This window comes from Nycticebus coucang, chromosome 7 (assembly GCF_027406575.1).
Source record: "Nycticebus coucang isolate mNycCou1 chromosome 7, mNycCou1.pri, whole genome shotgun sequence".
NCBI lineage: Eukaryota > Metazoa > Chordata > Mammalia > Primates > Lorisidae > Nycticebus > Nycticebus coucang.
Genome location: NC_069786.1, coordinates 70,924,397 through 70,942,022, shown reverse-complemented (window position 1 = coordinate 70,942,022; position 17,626 = coordinate 70,924,397). Strand labels below are relative to the sequence as shown.

At 41.7% G+C, this 17,626-nt stretch overlaps 1 protein-coding gene across 4 annotated transcripts in view; it reads left to right on the top strand.

Annotated features, from left to right (window-relative positions):
* Nucleotides 1–17,626, top strand: part of WIPF1 (WAS/WASL interacting protein family member 1) — a 137,744-nt gene that overhangs the window by 85,100 nt on the left and 35,018 nt on the right. For 2 of the 4 annotated variants that reach the window (XM_053597645.1, XM_053597648.1), the window contains exon 2: nucleotides 10,704–10,837. The exons of the other annotated variants lie outside the window; for them this stretch is intronic. The gene's annotated coding sequence lies outside the window, so the exon portion shown is untranslated. The remainder of the gene's footprint in view (nucleotides 1–10,703; nucleotides 10,838–17,626) is intronic. 4 annotated transcript variants of the gene reach the window in all.

The following is a 17,626-nucleotide window of genomic DNA, read 5'->3' as shown; positions in this document are numbered from 1 at the left end:
TGGGACAGTTCTTTACTGTGTGGGACAGTGGAGGATGAAGCAGATCATCTGAATCCCAGGAAGGCTCCCCATCACTGTGGCACCCACAGATGCCTCCCGTTTCCTCTGTACCCACAGAGTGGTTGGTTCTGCCCCTCCCAGGCAGCTGCACCAGCCAGGTTCAGCTCACATGCAGTCTGAGGGCCACACAGGGAGTCTTGGGTCACTGAGCCCTTCCCACAGTGTTCAGAGAGGTAATGTCAGGCCCAAAGATGCAGAGCTGTATGTACCCTTGTTTTCAAAGAACCCTACGGAAGGGCTTTCAGTGTCACTGTCTGCCAGCAGGAGACACCAGGTAACCTGTTAGTTCCAGAGAAATCCGAATAAGGAACAATATGGCTATCGTCCCACTCCTACCCCCCAAATTGTAAAGGCCCCTTCCTGGCTTTCATGCCTAATGATTTGCAATCAAAAGGAATGCACAGCTCTCTGCATGCCAGTAACTTTTCCCGAAGTGTGTGCTCAAGTATACCCAGGGCAGGATGTGAACGTGGGCTTTCCTCCAGTTGCCCCTGGGGTGGTAAGAAACTTTTCTCTATAATTCACATGGGTTTTCCCCGAGCAGCACTGGGATTGGATGTTGGTGACCAACTGGGAGATTTCTGCCTTTTAATTAAATTACCTCCATCAAGACAGTGTTTAAAAAAAAAAAAAAGTCCTAAATAGTCTTTCCACATGGGAAAAGCATTTTCTCCTCTAAGAAATAAAGTTAGTGATATTTCAACCTTGGCGATTATCTTTGTTTAGTTTTTATTTTTTGGCTTTATTAATTAATTAATTTATTTATTTATTTCTTTTTTTAGTATAAAAACTGCCATACGACCTGTGTAGAAAAACAAGGTTCCTCACTGTGTCGTCAGCATCCAGGGCGCTGGGCTGGAGTGCACAGGCAGCATGAAATATAGGGATGTTGAGTTTGAATATGTGAACCCATCCTGGGAATGTCCTTTCTAGATAATTCCAGCACCTGCCCCCCTCCCCCAACCCTGGGTTGGTTCCCTTTTCTCTTTCCATACTAGTCACCTCACCATTTTCTAACTTGGTCTGTCCTGACATTGGCCCATAGCTCTGCTTGAGAAAAGATGTTGTTACAATGTTGACAGGTCTCCCATATGATCTTTGTAAATGGCTGTCCTGTGTCCACTTGATCTTTTTGGAGGAGGAAATTCACATTTCTGCTTTACCCTAGAGCTAAGCATGTGGCAATCACACCCCAGGTTCAGTGAAAGATGAAACTAAACTTGGAGCTGAAAGCTTATAAAGTTCATTTTCACATATTTTTCATGCGCCTGCATTATGCCACATACTATTGTAGGTGGCTGGGGAGACAGCAGTGGACAAGACAAATTCCGTGCCCTGGTGGAGCTGCCATTTTTGAAGTAGTGTATTAAATGTGCTAGTACAATCTCATCTTTCTTTTTACTATTTTAGCATGGCTAGTAGAAAATATAGAATTGCACACGTGGCTTAAATTATATTTCTACTGAACAGTGCTAAGCTAGAAGAAGGTGTTTTCTTATGTTGCTTGGTTGGTTGGTTCATTGGAATTTTTTATTTTTCCCTTTTTTGTTGCAACTATGAACAGGCTTCATTTTTTTTGTTGTTTGTTTGTTTTGTTTTGTGTTTTTTTGCAGTTTTTGGCCAGGGCTGGGTTTGAACCCGGCACCTCCGGCATATGGAGCCAGCACCCCACCCCTTTGAGCCACAGGTGCCGCCCCCAGGCTTCATATTTTTAAGAGTTTAATCCTTTTCTGGGAAGAACTACTTGGGCTCCGAACCATTATAGGGGAGCCCTCCGTCTATCCCATTTCATCCAAGAGTAAAAGATCATTTTGAGAAGTAAAAAGTAATTTCCACAACTATTCAACTTCTAAAAGCCTGATCGTGTTTGTAATAGAGTGAGCAAACCTCTTTCCCAGCCTCCAGTAGTTGAAGAAGGGAATGAGCTGCATCTTTGTTTTTTAATCATTTTATTATGGAAACATTTCAGATATGTGTGAAAAGTAGAATGGTATAATAAACTACCATGTACTCCTCACTCAGCTTCAAGAATGCTCATCTCATGACCAGTTTCATTTCATTTGTATCACTACCAGTTTTCTCCCATTTTCCCAAATTATTCTAGAAGCAAACCCAGACATTATGTGTCATCCACTAATATTTCAGTACCTGTCTCTAAAAAGTAAAGGTTCTTCGTGAAAGGTAACATAACCACCATAACATTATCACACCTGAAAATCAGCAATAATATCTTAATATCATTAAATATCTGATCAAAATCCAAATTTCCAGTTGTCTCCTGTCTTTTTAGTTGACTTGCGTCAGGATGCAGATAACATCCACATGTTGTGTTTCGTTGCTGCATCTCTTAAGTTTCCCCTCAAGCTCTTTGGCTGCACTGGCCTCATTCTCAACGTCTTCACTTATAATGTGGCTATAATATATGGGTCACTATGAAAGTTTTGAGACAGACTGTTATGGTTTGTTATTTCATTTCCAAGAAACACAGTTGACAGCGTCCTTTCTGATTCACCTGTGCAAGTTTTAACTTGCTAGGTTTATCCATGTTGCTGAGCTGGGAGGGTTCATTTGTTTCCATTCATATGGATTTTACATTTCTTAATTTTTGTATATCTCAAAACTTTCATAATCGGTCTGGCCCCCCACATCTTAGAATAAGTCTTACTGATCTCCTTGGCTCAGAGGTAGTCCTTTGTTCATTTCTGAACCAGTCACTGCAGCCTCTAACTGGCTGGGGCTGGTCACTTTCCACCCCTGGTGTCAGAGTAGAATTACCTCGGCTTTGGACCATAATCCCAACAGACACGACAATCTGAACACCACGATACTAATGTTGAAATCCCAGAAGGTCAAAATCACTGAAGTCTAAATCCCTAAATTCTAAAACCAAAAATCTCTAATGTCTAAAATCCCAAAAATTGCAATCACAGGATAGTTGCATTATTTTAGGCCGTTCATATGGATGGTCCATGCATTGCCCATAATCTATCCTCATAATATACTTTCATATGTCAAAAAAAAATTCTTTTTTTGAGGCAGAGTCTTAGTCACTCTGGGGTTAAGTGCCATGACATCATAGCTCTCTGCAACCTCAAACTCACAATCTTCTTGCTTCAGCTTCCTGAGTGGCTGTGACTACAGACACCCACCACAATGCCCAGCTAGTTTTTATGTTTTTAGTAGAAACGAAGTCTAGCTCTTTCTCAGGCTGGTCTCAACCTCCGGAACTCAAGCAATCCACCCGCCTTAGCCTCCCAGAGTGGTAGGATTACCAGTGTGGCCACCGTACCCATATATCAAAAATTTTTAAGTCTTTTTTGGAAGAGGAGGGTTCTTTTTCTTTTTAAATTTTTTTCCCCACTATTTTAAATTGTCAGAATTATTTTTGATATTTGGCTGTACTATGTATTTTATCTTTGCATCATTTCCAGTAGTGAACATAGTATAAATTATGTAGAAACCTTTAGAGAGCTCTAATTAGTATTATGCATTTTTTGGCAAATTCTACTCTACAAAAATGTATTATCACAACATTGACTTTGGAAGCATTGTGCGTGTATAGAAAAACGTTGAAACTTCCTCAATAAATGAAAGAATGTCCTTTTTTTGTGCATCTGTCTTTCTGAAAGAAAATTTCTCCGTATTTTGGCTCTTTGGGCAACTGCTTATGCTATGGTGGGTAACCCATCATGATTTTTGATTAATCTCATCTGAAGACTTGGTTGTTTATCACAGTATTTCAGATGACCAAAGCTGTAAAACTGCCTGCACACAGTTTCCAGCCACAGTGATGTTCACTTGTACAGTTCCCTTTTAACCTTTCTTTATGAACACGGTTCTCAGGCTGCCGTAACAGTCTGTGCAGCTGTGGCTCAGTATACCTGAGTGTTCATGCTTGGAAAAATGCATGTTATTATTGTCTGTTTTATTGTGTAAAGTGGCCTTTGAAGTTTTCTGCTGTGCTTTTATGTTTCTCAAATAAATCCTCTTTTGAAAATGTAAAATATCTTTTAAATAAATTTTTATGATTTTTCTCAAAATTATATTTTCAAGATTTTGATCTTTCAGGATTTCAGCATTCCAGATTATGGCATTCAGGAGTGTGTCTCTCATGGTTATATTTGGCTCCCAACCCTGCTCTATTTAACGTTAGCATAGAATAGAGATTTGGGGCTCTAGATTATTCAGCTCTCAGCCACCTAAGTTACAGGTCACAGGCAAAAATAAGGCCTCTGGCAGCAACACTCTTTCTTTACCTCTGTGTCTCCAATCAGTTTTCAGGAAAATTTTATCTCTTTCCCTTTTTTGTGTGGCGGGGGAGGGCAACAGAATCTCACTATGTCACCCTGGGTAGAGTGCTGTGTCATCATAGCTCACAGCAACCTCAAACTCTTGGGCTCGAGCGAACCTCTTGCCTCAGCCTCTCAAATAGCTGGGACTATAGGCACCCATTACTATGCCCAGCTAGTTTTTTCTGTTTTTAGTGGAGACAGGGACTTGTTCTTGCTCAGGCTGGTCTTGAACTCCTGAGCTCAGGCAGTCCACCTGCCTTGGCCTCCCAGAGTGCTAGGATTACAGGTAAGAGCCGCCACACCTGGTCTTCTCTGGCTGTTTCTAAAAGACATAGAAGTAGCCAACACACTCGAACATTTAAATTTTTTTTCCTTTCATGGCATACCATCAGTAGGCTCATGTCTTAGACCAGGGATTCAATAGGTGGCAGCATAACCAGCAATTTTGCTGTCACATAACAACTTTCCAGCCCACACCAGCCTACACTAGTGTTCCCCCAACCTTCATCAAGCCACTTGCACATTTCAGGGTTAGTCACATTCAACACTCACTTCTAGTACCAATTGCTGTTTCACTTAAGATTCTTTGTCTTGCTGGTGATACAAAACCTAGCCATACTAGCTAAACAAAAAATAGAGAATGTATTTGTTAATGACATTTAACAAGTCTAGGGCTAACTTCAGGTATAGAGAGGTCTGGGGCCCAACCAACATCAGTACTTGGTTTTATTCCATCTCCCAGTTTCCTATTTGTTGGTCTTGGTTTCAGACTCCATGTGGTTAAAGGATGAGTGCAGTGGGTCCAGCCCCTGCATCCTCCCAGATCCAGTGCCAGCCCACTCCCTTAGGATGAAGAATTGCCTCTGGTGATACCAAGGACTATTACAAAAAAAGTCTCTGAGGCCGAATGAATGCAAAGCTCTGACTAGCCAGCCCTGAATCGCGTGGTATTTCTATATCTGGAGCAGAGGTGAATACCTCTGCATCTATGTGGTCTGAGAGTGAAGGAGGCATAATTCTCCAAACAAAAAGGCAACCAAACAAAAGGTATCATTATAAGTAGGGTGAATGGTTGCTGAGCTGCCAAAACACATATTGCAAAATTTTCCCCAAGTTAAGATTATACCAGTTAACAGGGCATGGAGCCCTACAAAATTTGTTTTTAGGTTCATCGCCCATAGCTCAGTGAGTAGGGTGCCAGCCACATACACCGAGGCTGGCTGGTTCGAGCCAGGCCCGGGCCTGCTAAACAACAGTGACAACTGCAACCAAAAAATACCCAGGCATTGTAGTCCCAGCTACTTGGGAGGCTGAGGCAAGAGAATCACTTAAGCCCAAGAGTTGGAGGTTGCTATGAGCTGTGACATCACAGCACTCTATCGAGAGCGACATAATGAGACTCTGTATCAAAAAAAAAAAAATCAAAATTTGTTTTTAATTTCTCTATGTTGTTTTGGGATAAAAGAAAAGAAACTATGTTGCCACAGTTTTGAGTGCTATGGTGTCATCATAGCTCACAGCAACCTCAAACTCCTGGACTCAAGTGATACTCCTGCCTCAGCCTCTCAAGGGGCAGGGACTACAGGTGCCTGCCACAACTCCTGGCTGCTTTTTTATTTTCAGTAGAGACAGAGTTTTGGTCTTGTTCAGGCTGGTCTGGAACTCCTGACCTCGGCCTCCTGGAGCATTAGAATTACAGAAGCAAGCCACTGCACCTGGCTAATTTCTGTTATCTTTTTGAGATTGATACCGGACTTTCGTCTTCAAGGGTTCTTGGTCTCGGTGATTCGAAGAATGAATCCACGGATCACAGATCAGTAGTAAGACAGGATTTATTTACAGAAAAGAAAAGAATACAAAAACACCAAAGCTCCTGGCAGAGAAACCAGGTCAGGGGAACAAGCTCCCTTGTTCCCTCTCTCCAGGCTCTTTGCTCAGGGGTATATATAGGCGCATGGGGTCATTTAGCTGGAACTCAATTGTTACATTTAGCAGGCGTGGGTCCTCTAAAGTTATATTCATGGAGAACTCAGTGTTACACTCAGTTAATGAAGGGCTATAATCCCTTTCATTCACACCTAGGAAATTTACGTGAAATTGACCAGGCCATGAAATTGACCAGGGCTAGAAAAGGTGGGGTTCCCAGTTCAGCTGAAAGTGCAAGGGGAAGGTGCTGGTGTCTGCCCAGCAGTTGTCTGGCCCCTCTGGCTACTGGAGCCTCCTACGACCCTCCCCCACCCCCAACCCTCCAGCCCGCTGGTTCTGCTGCCGGCTGCCAGATGCCGCTGCACCAATGCAGTCAGGGCTAAGGTGGCAGGTCCTCCAGCTCAGGGCCCACCTGTCCTGTATCAAGATTATTTTTATCTTTATTTATTTATTTATTTTTTCGTTTTCACTGTGTCGCCCTTGGTAGAATGCTGGGGTGTCACAGCTCACAGCAACCTCAAACTCTTGGGCTTAAGTGATTATCTTGCCTCAGTTTCCCAGGTAGCTGGGACTACAGGCACCTGCCACAACGCCCGGCTATTTTTTGGTTGTAGTTGTCATTGTTGTTTGGCTGGCCTGGTCTGGGTCAAACCCGCCAGCTCCAGTATATGTGGCTGGTGCCCTAGCCACTGAGCTACGGGAGCCAAGTCTTGAAATTATTTTTAAATGATCAACTCTCTATGAAAAATACTGATAATTATGGGGTGATTATTCCTTCCTTTCTACTAGTAAATCATGTAATTCCCATATTTTAACATTTTGAAAGTAGATTCCTTTTACAGTAGATGCATACATTTAATCTGATAGTGTTTCTGTTTTCCCCCTAAAAAGCTATAATGGGGGCATTCTGCTACTGAAGAAGGAGTAGAATGGTTTTAGAATTCAAGAAATTTCCACTACTAGGGAAAATACTACACTATAACAGGTGGTTATGGAAACACAACTTGGAAAACCAGAATTATTTAAAACAAAATGTTCTTAACATTTTATAAATGTCGTCGTTGCCCTGATTCGTCTGTGTTGATTTGGGGCCACTGCAGGAGGGTTGTTGGCTGTAATTCTTCAGACTCGTGAGATGTATGCTAGAGTTTTATAACCTTCGTCTGCTCCTAGGTTTTTTCTTTTTATACATTAATATGGAGGATTATTTACATGATGTGTCTACTGTTTATTGTTTTCCGTATCATTAAGTCCAGACTTACCTGTGTTGAATGGCGGAAAGAGACACACCTAAAATTCTCTTCTAAGTCTAGAGTTGTGACTGTCTTTATTACCACAGGTTGGCAGTCCACTTATCTGGGGCCTTTGGTTATAATATAACAGCCACAACACAAATACTAACCTCAGCTTCTCCTCTCCACATCGCAGCCGTTCTCTCCACCCCTCTTCCTTCTGCGTCTTCTTATGCTTATAGGAAGGATTTTGGTGGAATCACCTTTCTGAACCTAAAATGAAACTTAGGACAGTAACTGCCCTGGCCCCTTAGTGCTGCCCAGGCTCGGGGCCCAGCTCTGTGACTTGTGTAGGCCGCTGCTCCTCTATAAGTGATGGTGTGGTCATTGATCTCTGCAGTCTTCGTCAACTTTATAATTATTATTTTTTTTAGAATGTGGCTGCTGGAAAAGCTGACACTGATCTGGCAGCACCACCTCACCAAGGAAGGGCAGATGGCGCTGCTCCATCCAGCGCCTGGGGGTCACCCATTGCAGAGGTGGCTCCCCAAGGCCTCAGAAGTCAGCAAGTGGCTGGAACGTTCCCCTGCCCACCATGTGATCTCTCTGTCTCCATCTTTTCCTGCCTCATTTTCTTTATTTTTTAATTTCCTCTTGTTTCTTTCTGATTGGTTTGTTTTAAACTCTCTTAACCCATTTTTCTCTTTCCATTGCCTGGTGATGTAAGCCCCCTGCACTGCATAAGACTCTACATACATTGCTAAGCCCGCTGATGGGCTAGAGGTTTTACCCACGGATATTTCCTCTGGAAAAATTTCCCTTTAACAGCTTTTCCCATGAAGGCTTAAGTCTAGTTTTGTTATTTGTTATTTACTGTTCCAAGGGGAACAATTCTAAGCTTTTAAGGGAATGTTGTGGCAGAATTTGTAAGAGATATTGATTTTCTTTTTCATTCAACAAATACTTTTTATTGAGCTGGGCTCAGTGGCTCATGGCTGTAATCCCAGCTACTCGGGAAGCTGAGGTGGAAAGATTGTTTGAGACTAGCCCGGGCAACATAGCAGGAACCTGTCTCCAAAAAACAAAACAAGACAAAAAAGCACTGTTTATTAAACACCTACCAGGTGTCAGGTGCTGTATTAGATGCTGAAGCAACAGCAAGAAAGAAAACAGACAAGGTTCTCAGGGGCTTGACTTCTGGTGAGGAGAAACATGTAAGTAAATAAACAATTTAAAAAAATGTCAAGTGGTGAGTATGTGCTACCCATAAAAGAAAACAGGAGCAGAATGACACCTGGGGGAGGGATAAGAAGGAACTGAGAGATGAATGTACAAAGCAAGACAGCTCGCAAGTATAAGACCCCAAGATGCAAATGAGGAGGGTGCGTTAAGGAACAAAAAGGGCTGGAAGGTAAAGTAGCAAGAAGAAATGTTATTTGAGATGAAGTCAGAGAGCTAGAAAGGGATCAGATATTGTGGGTCCCTGTGGATCTAGGCAGAATTTGGACTTTTAAAGTAAGTTGAGAAACCATTGAAAGGTTTTAAGCAGGGGAGGAACATTATCTGACATTTAACATAATCGTGCATAGTGGTCACCTCATAATGTCCAGAGTTGACTGCAGGAATAGATCCAAACTCCTCACAGCTACTACCTTGCGTGTCTTGAGGGCGGCAGCTTCGTAGATGCCTTCTACTCTTCTAATTGAGTCTTCCCTAATGGATGGGAATAGCCCTGAGCTGTGTGTGCTAAGCGCACGTGCACGCATGCGCCATGCTTGGGCTTCCTTAGAGAACTGCAAAATAATTCTGTAAATACACAGTGAAATCATCATGTTGCCCGTGTTCTTTCTCTTTTTAGATCCAACTGTAGTTAGACTTCCCCAAAGATTCACTCAAGCATTGACTTGAGGGTTGGTCAAGTTTTCTGTTTTCCTGAGGGTCTGTGGTGGGGGAAGTGGATGATAGCAGCAGGCCTCCTCTCTGCCCAGCCCTATGCCCGTATGGATTTATTCACATTAGTATGTCTTTCATGGACCTCGGGCCCTGCATTAGAAAGAGGAATGGAGTCCCTACCTTCTGGCAGCTCCAGGCAAAGTGGAAGGCTCTTAGTCACTAACCCTTGGCTGCTCCAGTTCCAGGAATTGTGCCCATGACCTGGCATCATGAAACTGCTAAGGCAGTTTCTGAAATATGCCTCTGTTTTCCATTCTTTCAACAGATTCTTATTTCTCAGAGTTACATGGTATATGTTGCAAATCTAAGTCTGAACTTTTCAGATGGAGCAAGAAAAAAATCACGAGTATTTTCAGATTTTTCTAAACATAACTCTGGATTTCGACATAGTGTTTTCTGTGTATATTCCATTGCCATCCACCTCTGAGAACTACCTTTAGGAATGAGAAATCCACCCTCTCTCCTGCCCTTATTATCTCCATGCTTTTCTTAGGCATCTTCTGAGAGAGAAACCTTTAGGAATGAGAAATCCACCCTCTCTCCTGCCCTTATTATCTCCGTGCTTTTCTTAGGCATCTTCTGAGAGAGTGATTGTTGCCCCACTAAGTACAGAGAACAGAAGCAAACTATTTTGGCATAGAAAGCTGTGGATCTGCAGCTGACTTGAGCTGTATATTATTTATCCTGCATTGATAGGATGGGTAATGTCTCAAAATCATACTTCAGAAGTCATTTGCCCTCATATACCCGACCTGCTCTCTTCACCGGCACTTGTAACTTTCTCCTTACATGCTTGAATGCTTGGTAAAATGAGAAGAAAAATCACTCAGGCTAATTACCGGTGTAGTGAAGAGCTTTTATCTCTTGAGCGACTCTTTTCCTTATTACTAAATAGACTAGTATTTAGTGATGCTTTCAAACAGAATTTTCCTAAAGAAATCTCAAGTTCCATGAACAGTTATGTTTGTGACGGTGTCTGGAATAAATTCGGGCTGTTAACTGGATGGAGGTGCCCATCTCCACTTGTCGTGGTACCAAACAGCTACCGTACGTCTGGTGGGAAAGAAAAACACTGAATTTTTAGAATTTAGGTCTTTTTCCTTGCTTGCTTCTTAAGCAAAACCAATCTAGTTTCTTTTTCTGAAGCAAAGGAGGAAGGAGCAAACAGCAGATTAATCAGACAGGAAGTGAATACCCACAGAAGGACGTCTGCCTCTGACTAGTATGTCACATTTAACAGGAGGCCACAGCTCGTCCAAAATGGCTGTCCAAAAAACAACTCCACGTTTGCATTGAAGATGACGCCTTTCCCGGGGACAGTGCTCTCTGTTGGTCTGTGTCCCTGGCCATGGCTTCCTACAGTACCCTTTAATGGTAAGAGAGATGACAATCAAACTAAATTTATTTCCTTTATCAGCTAAATGGCTGTTAATGGGCCACAGTATATTGAGATTAAATTGTTTAATTTTTCGGTTGAAGACCATGGGGTCTCTTCTTGTTGCCCGGAATGTTAGTTCTACTGCTGTGGTGATTGTGGGTGATTCATAACTTGTGTTTTGAGCAAAAGCGTAAGCAGGATTTTCAGTAGAAGGTTTCCTGACCCCTGGAAAAGTTAAGACCCAGAGATATCTTTCTCCCTTTTCCCACTGAAGAAGTGGGGGTGTGTGTGAGTAAATGTGCGCTTGCGATGTGTGGTAGAGTTGTCTGCACAACTGTCTTTGAATCTTGGGCTTGGTCAGCGGTCGTAAAAGGAATCATCAGAAGCGTCAAATGAAAGTACAATGGAACTAAGCCACTGCAGTTCTATTGTTGCACGAATGTGTCACTTAAATTCAAATCCCAAACTAAACCATTTCCAAGCAGAACAATTCTGCTTACGTTATAACAGTGCACTGCACAACTACTATTACATATCAAATTCTGTAGCATTCACTATAACTATATACATGTAAGGTCATTAATATTTTGGCATAAAATAGTATGATTTTAAATTTTGAAGCCTTATACTCAGAGACCTACACAGAATGGGATTAAGGAAACTTTTTGTATTAAAATTTTTTCTCTAGGATATTATGAACTTGATGTTCCTCTTTCCTCCTGGAGAAATAAAATAAAGCTTTCAAAATTTAAGAGAGCTCATATAACTTTATTCTGTAAGTAAAAGTTATTTCAAATAATTTAGTGCCAGGAAGGGGGAATTAGCTCATGCCTGTAATCCCAGCATTTTGGGAGCCCGAGGTGGAAGGATCACTTGAGGTCAGGAGTTTGGAGACCAACCTGGGTAGCATAGCAAGATCTTGTCTCTACCCCACCCCCACCCCCCAAAAAGAAAATTAGCTGATGCACACTGAGGCAGGAGGATTGCTTGAGCCCGGGAGGTTGAGTCCACAGTGAGCTCTCTAGCCCAGACAACAGGGTGAGACCTTGTCTTAAAAAAATATTTTGTTTTTTTAATTTACAAAAAAGAAAAGAGAGTAGTGGTAAATGAAGAAAAGACTGCAGAAGAAAGGTTTGAATTTTAAAAAGTAGGACAGCTTGGTAGAGAGAAAGGCAGGGGAAAGAATAAGACAGGATGGTGGTGAGAAAGGAAGATGGGAAGCTGGGAAAGGGTTTTCAGGGGATTGCTGAAGGAGCCATACTCTGAGGATTCACTCCGACTGTGGGCATTACAGTATAAGGCATTAACTTCATAATGTTTTGTTCCGTGTGAACTGAAGCAACATGTAATCAAAACCTTTTTGTAGGTCTAAAGAGGTCAAATGATTTACCTAAAATCAAGTTTTCTAATGGTCCTCGAAAAGTGTATTCATGGGTTCATTGTTCTTTATTAGCTTTACTGTAAAAGCTAGATTTACCTGTACTGTGGACGAAATGAAATACCCAGAGAACTCCCCATGGTGAAAATCATTCCCTGGTGTCCACAGCAGTTTCACTCTGATCTTTGATGAAATCAAATTGTGAATCTGACCTATAAACTGGAAGGTCCCCACCCTAAGCTGAAATGTAAGAGGAAGCGAGCTGCCTGATTCCTGGACCCTTCAAGTTTATGCCCTTCGGATTCTGTTTAACCCTTCATGAACACGTCATTTACTTCGGATACATTTCTGTTTTAAGGTTTGACTTATTTTGTTTTTACAAATTGCAGTGCACTTACTTCCTGTTGGAAAGAGCATTTCCCTGGACTGACATAAATGCCCCCGTCTGTAATTTGTAAAGTTGGTCCTGAAAATTAAAAGTGAAAAAAAAAAATACTAGAATAGGGAATGCTTTAATAATCTGTATGCTCTTCTGTGAAGTGTAAAATATACTTTATACACAGCTCCCTTCGCCATTCATCTGTAATAGAGAGATTTGCGTGGGTTTGCGTCGGTGTACACACATGGCTACGGTTTAAATCAGCTTGTGTTTTCTTTTTCTCAGGGTTAAATAGGAGGAAAGACAGTAACATTTATTGACCTCTTACTATGTGTTAGGATGTTTACTTTTTTTCAAATTATTTTTAAAAAATGGCTAATACTCATTAAGTACTACCTCATGTGACTCTTGGATAACCTTATTAAGTAGGTGCTATTATTCCCATTTTATTTAGGAAACTAAGACAGGCAAAGTAATTTGTCCAAGGCCACCTAAAAACTAAGTGTGGAGAAAGTTTTCTGAATCTCAAGGACTTTTTTACAAGTGCAGTTTGGAGGCAACATGATAAATTGTACGATTTCTTGAGATTCTTTTCCAGTTGTGGGGCTCTAGGATTACAAATGTTTTGCTTTAAGTGTCACAGTAACAGTAAATGTCTTTAAAATAAATAATCTCAAGTAAAATATCTTCCATTTTAGGTCTTTTGACTTTTTCAGGAGGAAATTTGGTGACACTTTTGCTTATATTAAAAGGCTATTCTTTAGCTGGGTGTTGTGGCGGGCGCCTATAGTCCCAGCTATTTGGGAAGCTGAGAGGAGTTGGAGGTTGCTGTGAGCTGTGACGACACAGCACTCTACCTAGGGATATAAAGTGAGACTCTGTCTCTACAAAAAAAAAAGGCTATTCTTTCAGTGATAAAATGAATAGCGCGCGCGCGTGTGTGTGTGTGTGTGTGTGTGTGTGTGTGTGTGTGTGTGTAGCAGAGAACAACAGTGTTCTTAATCCTCTGGTACAAGTCATTGAAAACTGCCTATGAAAAAAAATTGGGGGGGGGACGGCGCCTGTGGCTCAGTGAGTAGTGTACCAGCCCCATATACTAAGAGTGGTGGGTTCAAACCTGGCCCTGGCCAAACTGCAACAAAAAGATAGCCGCCCGTTGTGATGGGCACCTGTAGTCCCAGCTGTCTGGAGGCTGAGGCAGGGGAATAGCCTAAGCCCAAGAACTGGAGGTTGCTGTGAGCTGTGACGCTACTGCACTCTACAGAGGGAGACAAAGTGAGACTCTGTCTCTAGAAAAAAAGAAAAAATTTTTTTTAAATCCTTTACCATTTATTCCTCTGGTAGAACTAAATGTGTTGCTGATGATTTACGAAGACTTGGAGATTTTAGCCTCTTAAAGAGATGGGAAGTAGTGGGTGAAAACCCCATACTTTTTAGTTATATGGATAAGTATAAAAGGTTTCCTTTCTCTTTCTCTCAGTTAAAGAATGACAGGTGACTCATTCAGTTAAGGGGCATCGTCACTATTGAAAGTGGTTATCCATGACTTCGTATTCATTTTTAAATGAAATATATATGTGTGGATTTAAAAATCGTTTTAGAGTAGCCTTTCTTTTCCCCAGCAGCTACTCTTACAGTAAAATTGTGTCCAAGCTCCTCACCAATTTTAAGGACGTTATGTATGCTTCAGAATGTCTTCTTTGAAAAATGCCTTTCCCACCCCTCCTCAAACAAATCATCTCTTTCCCGGAAAGAACTGGAAAAGAAGCATTTTCTAAATAGCCATGGACCCTCTAAGTACGGCAAAGACGTACACCACTACCGTTGAGAAGACACTCTAAGCAGAAGTCACTTAAGATATTATTTTAAGTGATAACCAACTGAGAAAAGAGCAAGTATATTCTGAGAAATGAGGGAGTCCTGCACGGCAAGCGTGTGCACACATTCAGTTCAAGTGGACAATAACAGTGAATCATAACTAACTGGGTGAGGCTGTTGATTTGCTTATAAAGGAAAGCTTGTTTCTCTTTTCTGCCTTTTGCTTCCTCTGGGGTCCAGCCTTTTTTGTTTGTTTGTTTCCCCTCTTATATGGATTGCCTCATTGCTCTGAGCAGGCCCCTCAGCCTGGGGAGAAGAAAAGTAGCAATAATAGAAGCAAACTTTTCTGCAGAGGTATTAAAAGTTTCTAAAATAGCACAGCGACATGCTGGGGGGAGGGGTGGGGCCAGGGGAAGAGGTTGCAGTGACTGGCATCATCAAATAGAAACTCCAGGCGACTGCAGCTGTGAAAAGATTGTGTTAAAGAAACAGGATGACTGTGGTTTACTGTGAGCATCAATTTTCCTGTTGAGCATTTTTACAGGAAGTTGCAGAACAAAGCCTAATTCATCTTAATTAGTTCCAATGGTTTTCAGATCTTAAATATATACAACTAAGTTAGCATCATGGAGGATTCTCTGAAGACTAGAATCAAGAATACTTATTACTAAGAATCCCAAAGCTGCATACTTTTTTTTTTTTTGAGACAGAGTCTCACTGTGTCACCCTCGGTAGAGTGCTATGGTGTCACACCTCACAGCAACTGCAAACTCTTGGGCTTCAGCGATTCTCTTGCCTCAGCCTCCCAAGTAGCTGGGACTACAGGTCCCCACCACAATGCCTGGCTATTTTTTTGTTGTAGTTGTCATTGTTGTCTGGCTGGCCTGGGCTAGGTTCAAACCCACCAGCCTCGGTGCATGTGGCTGGCACCGTAACCACTGTGCTATAGGTGCCAAGCCCCAAAGCTACATACTTGTTAAAATTCAGGATTTTAGCAGCAATTCGAGTTTGCTAAATGATTTTACTTTTGCAATGTAACTTGGTGTGGATTCATTGCCTTTGCAACGAATGCCCCTGCAATTATCTTTTATGGTGGTAACAACTAGTATGAATTTAAGAAACATTCCTCATTAAAACAGTCTTGAGTTATGTGCATTATATATTTTCCTCTGCTAATTTTTTTTTTGTCAAACAATCATATCTATGTGTGTGATACATATGATGAGGTAGAGAGCTCTGTACGTAGGTGTGTGTATTTGCAAGAGCCTTTACCCCCTACCATTTTTCATCTAAAATCTATTATTGAGTGCTTCAGTGGTTAAATACAACTTTAGTGTTTTATTTTCATCTTTGTGTATTTTGGGGTTCTCTGTTCTCTGTTTTGGAAACAGAAGGAGAAAAAAACTAAAAAAAAAAAAAAACCACAAATTTACCCTGAAGAGACCAAAAGTACATGAGAAATACATACATGAAAATGAGTTAAAATATATATACACTTACCCCCTAATATTCTGAAATTAAAATTAAAAAAAAAAAAGGGCAGTGCCTGTGGCTCAACAGAGTAGGGCACTGGCCTCATATGCCGGAGGTGGCAGGTTCAAACCCAGCCCCAGCTAAAAAAAAAAAAAAAGAAAAGATGAAGCAGGAAAAAACTCATGTGAAACTGTAAATGAATGAAAATAAAACAAGTAGGAAATAACAGGGCAAGAGAGCAGATGGATCTTTGAACCTCCCAGTGGTATATTTCTGATTCTATCCTCCAACTCCACCACTACACATGCAGCAAATACAATACTCCTCTATTGATTTGAGCTTTTTGAAGGAAAAAAAGTTTACTTTTCCACCATTCATTTGACATAAGCTAGTATTTAAGGATAACTTTATACATGTGTATTTTTGGATAGGACAAAATAGTCATGAACATAACTGGATCTGTTCTCCTTTGATAGAGCCCCTCCCCACTCAGGATTAGAGACTGGCCTGACAATTGTCAGCTGTGCTCTTTGGGGACTGTGGGAAATCTCTTCCCTCCCCACATCATTCTGTAATATGGACCTCATGTGGTTTGATTTATCGTAGAATGAATGTGAAGTTGGCTATGAAACTAAGAAACAGTTTATTTAAATGAGTAGCACATATTTTTTATCCGAAGGAGAGCAATCATTTTACTTTCTGGGAAAATTCTGCTTTGCTAAGATGAGCACATTGAATGAGAAACCGAGCATTTTTGGGACATGTCTGGACTGAACTGTGGGCTGTAGCTGAGACTCTAGCTGGCCATGCCACTGGGCCGAGCAAATCTCTTTCTCTCAAGGTGTCCCTTTGTTTTGTTTTGTTTTGTTTTGTTTTTGAGACAGAGTCTCACTCTGTTGTTGCCCCAGGATACAGTGCTGCGGTATCAGCCTCGCTTACAGCAATCTCAAATTCTTAGGCTCAAGCAATCCTCCTGTCTCAGCTTCCCAAGGACCTGGGACTCCAGCCACTTGCCACGGTGCCCAGCTAATTTTTCTATTTTTGTAGAGATGGGGTCTCTCGCTCACTCAGGTTGGTCTTGAACTCCTCAGCTCAAGAGATCCTCCCACCCTGGCTTCCCAGAGTGCTGGGATTAGAGGCATGAGCCACCACGCTCGGCCATTTCTGTAATATTAATAGATAATAGATGAGCATATATTGTTAATAATGTGTGTATCACTACAAGTGCCACAGTAAAATGCTACAGACTGGGTGGATACTGACAGGAACTTGTCTTGAGGCCTCTCCTTTGCAAATGGCTGCTTTCTCTCTGTCTTCGCAGGGTCTTTCTGAGCACAGGCACCTGATGTCTCTTCCTCTTCTTATCAGGACTCCAGTCTTATTGGACCAGGATCTCATCCTAAAGACCTCATTTTAACTTAATCACCTCTTTACAGACCCCCATCTTTAAATCCAGTTGCATTCTGAGGTCCCGGACGTTAGGGCTTCAACATATCAATTTGCCAGGGACAGAGTCCATGACATGGGAAAGCATGTAAAACTCACCTCACCAGGTGAACATCTTACAAAGTCTGGCTTTTCTCCCTATGACAGAAGTTATTTAAGCACTGGAATTAATTCTCAGAGCCCGGTTGGAGTTGGGTAGGAGGAAAAGGCCCAGCAAATGGGTTGATGTGTGACCCACTGATAGGAGGGAGCCTGACTAGGGTGAGAAGCAGTTTGCAGCACAAACTGAGT